Here is a 6378-nt window from a genome sequence, read left to right as displayed (position 1 = left end):
TCGCTAAACGGATTGGCGACCGATAGCATCCATCGCATAATCCTGGTCACTAATTAGCGACAAAACTGATTTTTCACTACTTCTGTTGCTAATTTATGATGGTTTAGCGACGAACATGATCTGTCGTGAGTCTGTCGCTAAATAAGCACTGATTTGGGTTTGCGATGGATTATATTTTTTCGCTAATTTTGTCGCTAAAATAGCGATGGAATATAATTCATCGCAAAACATTGAAAAATCATCGCTAAATATTAGCAACGGATATTATCCGTCGCAAAAAAAAAAGAGCCCTGAGGCGTGCGCCTCATACGCCTTGAGGCACGCCTCAAGCCGAGGCGCACATGCCTTGAATTGAGCATTACTCAATCGTAAGCTCCTTCGCTAAATGATTGAAAGGATAACAAGCATTAAGGCATGCCAAACCTCTGAACATGAACAAATTCCACTCAAAGGTGCACCAAATTATGTTACCTAATGAATATTAAAAGCAATTTCAACAAGGATCCATGTGTTTTGATGAAATATCAAAATAACAAGAATCTTAACATGTAACCCAATAAGTAGCAGGAAAAGAATGTGAGTAAAAAAAATAGCACAATCTTAAGAGGATCTGAAGTCAAAACTTCCAAGCATAATTAGGAATACGAAAAACTAACATAAAGAAAGCAGTTTCAAACTTTCAATTACATATAAGCAAGGATGGTTGTCTATACCTGAACAAGTATGTTCCACTTAATCGACTGCAACCTACTCACAAGTTTTTAAAATCCTTCCACAGATAACAATAATCTGACCTATTGGCTCTCTAATAGACTCGTTATATAATGCATTTGCAAGAGCATGGGAAGTGGCTTCAATGAGCCTCATACCTTCACCTCCCCCCATGAGTAAAACAACAGGTAGCTGCTCATCCATTCCCAATTCCCTTCTTAGTTCATCCTAAAAGGCAGTGTCAAAAAGATGAGGAAAAACGTAAAAGCTCATAAATTGAAGTTCCATGACAAAGAAGACAACCTTAGTCAAATTATGACAGAACATCTCAGAATAGATGTAAATGGAACAAAATAAATGAATGGCAAGCAAATGAACAATCTTAAAAAAGAACCTTTGGCTGAATAGGCTTAACAAAAGAAGGTTGCACAGGAAAGTCGTACACCCTAATTTGAGAAGCATGCAGTCTGGCCCTTGAAGCCCTTTTTACTACCTCTGCAGTTGGGCAATAACATCTAGTTACAAGCTTGTAAAACCTGACCAGAGAAGTGAAATTAGAGGTATTATACTTAATCAACATAAAAATCCCTTCAGCAAATAGATTAAAGAACTATATGATATGAAAGATGCCGACAGAGTGCTAAGTGCACAAAAAGGGAGCTATACCATGTAGGATGGCAAGTGCTTAGATCTGTTACAACAGTAGTGAACACTATTCTCTTCAAAAGTCCTTTTGCTTGCAAGATTCAAAGCGGCACATGCTGCATTAAAGGATGTACACTAATTATGATATCTGGTTGGTACTTCATCAGTCCTTTTGCAACCTCTCTGGAAAAGTGGAAATGCACATTGATGCACCAATAGATGTAGAAACATACAAATGTTTACCAATTACTCCAGCTTCCAAAATGATAATGTGTGTGAAATTGAAGCTCTCAGACTCTTTCCTATATCTCAAGTCCAATCAGTAGCTCAAAGCCTCAAACTCATCAATAATCTTGAATTGAAAGTTCTAAGTGTAAGAAACTAAGCACTGCAAATTTCCAGCAGGTGATTGTCCCATAACAGACTCTAATGTAGGGATCATACCAATACTCGAGGAAATATTCAACATTCAAACAAACATGCACCTATATGAGAAAAAAATATATTACAAAGGCCCAAGTATGTAAAAACAATAGATTTCAAATGGATTACTATGCGATGGACAAGATAAACGAAACATATTAAGATATCTTCAGGTCATTTCACATTCAAATAACATACACGTTCAACAGAATTTGACTTTATATAGAAAAAAATTTCTTGGCATATATTTGACAAATTTGGAACATGCTGCAAATACTTGGTGATTCCTATCCAGAAAAAAAAAAGGGGGGAAAAAACAACTATAGCCTATAAAACACAAGTCCACAGTTGAAACCATAATCAATCTCAGATATCCCTCATGTCCTATGTTCTCTTTTAATGATATTTGTTAAGCAATTTAATCCACAAAATATATGAATAAATTGAAGGCACTTGTACAATGCACATTCTACTTTCAGTAGCTTTGACATAGATAAGTTTACCCATGTTCCAATCATATATAGATAGTTAACAGTCGGCGAGCACTCAACACCAAATACAACTGAAAGCGTAAAACAATATGTTCAACATTTATCCATCAAGAAACAAGAAACCTCACCGAGCTATGAAAGCGGAAGTCGCCGTGAAATGTGGCTGGTGGACCAAGCACGAAGCTGATGCGTAATACGTCATCCTCTAGAGTTCCCCATATTTCACCAAGAAGTTGTAGCTACTAGGCAACTGGTTAAAAGGCCAAGGTGTATGATCCGACCACAAGTCTGTAACATATATCTGTGCCAAACATTTGTAAATAGTATCTGTGCCACACCGTCGACTCCTCTTCCTCTTGCTTCTCTTTCTCTGTCTTCAACCTCGACCCCTCCTTCCTCCCGCAGAAACCCTGCCTTTCTTCCCTCCTCGACACCGTTTGCTCCAACCCGTTCGATGTCGGCATCGATCTCGGCAGCCACAGAGGGTTCTTGGCCTCCTTGCAGGGAAACCTTAACCCCAATCCGGTCGCCGATGCAAGCGATCACCTGGGCTCGATGATCCTCTGCTGTGGGTTTGACGCCCTAAATGGGGGAGGAGGGAAGAGAGAGATCGTGTCTTAAACGGACCTTTTTATATCGCAAATTAGTGATGGATTCACGACAAAAAAAATTTTGCCGCAAAATATGTCGCTACTTTGCGATAGATTAGTGAAAAAAAATGTTGCTAATCTGCGTCTAATTTGCGACAAATTTTGAGACGGAATTTTTTCGTCGCAAATCCGTCGCTACTTAGCGACGGATTTTGAGATAAAAAAAATTTGTCGCTAATTCTGTAACTAATTTCAATTTTACGGACGACTAGTTTTCTCTAGGTAATCTGTCATAAATTGACGATGGATTATTTCGTCACTAATTAGCATTTTTCTTGTAGTGTTTGATTCAAATAAACTATATATCCGAATTTAAATTTTGATCCCAATATGAAAATAATTTGATTTCTTGTCTGAATGCACATTCAGATTTTACTTGAAGGATTCATATATGCAAATACCATGTCAAACTCAGATCTGATATTTGAGCATACCGGATTCATTTTCTACCCTACTCACTCTAGGTAATACCAAACTTTGGTTTTGGTCTTAAAAAATGGATTGATTCGAACTACAAGTAAGATGTGAAAGCAAATATTATGAGCGGGAAAGCAATTATTGTGAGTGGCTTGACATGTGGGTTGTGAGAGAATCGATAGAAGCGTAGGGGTCGCTTGCTCTCACGAGTCAAAGTTGTCTATTAAATGGTTATTCATCACAAGTCTTCTAACAAATGTGAGACACGACGGACATGTGAAAGGTCGTTCACCTCATCCACATGACCCCGAACTCCATTTCTCTTGCTCTCTCACCCCGACCCTGAACTCTAATTCTCTCATCTCGCCTCTCTCACCTTTTATTTAACCTCTCTTCAATGGTCCTTTCTCTCTCGCAATCCTTTCTCAGGTCTTGATTTTGCATTTTAAACTCCAATTTTTCAGTCTATTGAGTGAATGCTTGTTAGGGTTTGTTCAGGGTCAGGGTTAGTACACTCATGATTTTTTTAAGGGTTTTGTATTGTAATAGTTGATGATTAATTAGTGTTTGCTTTTCTTCTATTTTTCATTCGAAAAATGATTTGGTGATTGATTGGTTGGTTTCATCGGTTTATGAGTAATGTGTTTCTTAGGCCCCCTTTCAAAAGTCATAGTTTTAAGTTTGTTTTATCTCACGTCTAACACCATAGATCCGATCTATAGGTTTTGTTTAGTGGGAACTGACTTTGGATCGCAGGAATCTGACCTAAAGAGGTTTTTTTGGTTATCCAAAATCAATGGCTATGAAGGCACCAGTTTTTTCCCGGCTAAAAAAAATGTGTTTTTTTCATAAAAAAAAAAAGCATAATTCAAGAGTTGATTCACACTAAATCGAGCATGTTAAACACATCTAACAGTTCAGATCTATCATAAAACACCTAAAACTTATGGGGCATAATGGAATAGATCGAGAAATGGGGTCTAATATGTTCAGCTCTCTCTCTCTCTCTCTCTTTATATATATATATATATATATATAGCTGTCAACAAGTGCGGTTTGTATTGGATGTCCAATCTAAATTTTTGGGTATGGGCATGAAAAGTACCAACCCAAATAATATCTGGGTTGACTTGAACCCAACCCAAGCAATATGTGGGCCGGTTTTGGGTCATGATTTTTATTGGGTGCCTAACCCAACTCGAGTATTTTATATATATTTTTAATAAAAATAAATTTCTAAAATTATGTGAGTTCTCATTTGGATTCTATTTTCATGACTCGACAAAAGTCGAACCGGGTTATTAGTTATATGGACGGTGTACTGGTTAACCCTGACCCAACCCAACCCAACCCGTTGACAGCTGTGTGTGTGTGACAAGATTTATGTCTATGATTGCAACCCAAGATAGTTGCTGGATTGATACCGTTAAGATCTATGGCTATAGTTGCAACCCAAGATAAATGCAGTATTGATGCAATTGGTTAGAGGTTGGTTCCCAGGTTATGGAATGATGGGATGTTGCTGTTAATGCTTTTATTTATTTATTTTTGGGAAAAAGATGGTTTTAATTAGAAATTGAAAGGGTCGATGGTTTGTCCATAATAACTTTGGACAAAAACTGAATAAGTATATAAAATAAGAAAAAATAGAGGTGTACTTCAAGTCGGTTTGTCCAGAATAACTCTGCGCCAGCCAACACAACATTGTTCAGACATACACAAGTTTGTCCGTTGTTTCACCTCTATATGGGTGTCGATAGGTCAGGTTTGACCCAGAGCCGGCCCTGACCAAAACCCATAGAGTCCAGGTTTGGTGATGAAAAAGGAGGTTCGATTAGAAACAGGTTGGACCCAAAGGGTCTGATTAACATATGGAGATGGGTATGGTTTGTGAAATTTCATACTAGACTTAGGTCTCAACCCGAGTTTTGATTAAGACTCATGATTTTTTAATATAAAAAAGATAAAAAATATTATTTTAACAGGTATGTATTGGATCTCATTCATGCAATCCTTATAGAATCCGAGTATGGTATTTTTTAAAGCTAACCTGATTATACGGACCTAATCCAGACCTGTAGCAGCACCTTAAAACAGATCTGGGTTTGGACTCGGACCCAGATGGAACTAAACTTAGACCAGGTTTTCGGGTGTGGTATCAGGTCTGGATGCAGGTCTAATCGGGTTTACTATAAGAGAAATCATACCCGGAAGAACTACATGAACAAGACCATAACCGGTAAAATAATATTTGTTATTATATTGAAAAGTTGTGGGTCTTAATCGGAACTCGGGTCGGGCCTGGGTCTTGTATAAAATTTCACAAACTATGCTGGGTCCATGTATTATATAATCGGACCTTCAGGTCCGGACCCAAGTCTTAATCGGGTCTTCTTATTTGTAAGCATACCCTGATCCTATAGGGTTTGGTCTGGTCGAGGGCGGGTAAACCCAACCCATTGACACCCTTGGACTTTCATTTTTTGTATTGGCTAGAAGGGGTTAGGCAGAGAACTAAGGGGTTTGGCGTAGTGGGATGTGGTCGCCTAAGCTGCTAGACGGGGTTTCAAATCCTATGGGCATCACCCTCTTCTGCACAAGCCAAAGCTTGGCGACTCCATGGGGGCAAGAGGTAAGCTCCATGAGTTTTACGCTACCAGAAAAGCTGGCAGACAGAACTAGTGTGATTTACGTCTCTGATTATGGAGAAAAAAGAGAGAGAAGGTGGTGTCAGCCAGAAAAACTTGATATTCATTACAATGCATCAGGAGTGCGAAACTAATCAGGAGGTTTATGTTTCCACACCCTGTCCCCATGTATTAAGTGCAATCACATTGCACACCAAAAGTGTGCACTGCACCTGGTTGCCCTCCATGTCACTGTTGAGCCCCACAGCCGACATGCTGTACTTAGAGATGGAGGCCACATGATTATTATTGGTTATCAACCGAATACATCGAATGTGTCCAAGCAGGAGGACTATGGAGCCCACGCATTTAAATTCTGCCGGCCCCTCTTGGCAAAATGGCCTGTCACCAAGT

The 6378-nt window shown here is 38.8% G+C and overlaps 1 pseudogene; it reads right to left on the bottom strand.

Annotated features, from left to right (window-relative positions):
- Positions 1-707: 707 nt before the first annotated feature.
- Positions 708-2734, bottom strand: LOC149830284 (putative monogalactosyldiacylglycerol synthase 1, chloroplastic; annotated as a pseudogene).
- Between the last annotated feature and the right edge of the window lie 3644 nt (positions 2735-6378).

Source organism: Nuphar pumila, chromosome 8 (genome assembly GCF_984573655.1).
Source record: "Nuphar pumila chromosome 8, dmNupPumi1.hap1.1, whole genome shotgun sequence".
Lineage (NCBI taxonomy): Eukaryota > Viridiplantae > Streptophyta > Magnoliopsida > Nymphaeales > Nymphaeaceae > Nuphar > Nuphar pumila.
This window is presented reverse-complemented; position numbering and strand designations above follow the sequence as displayed.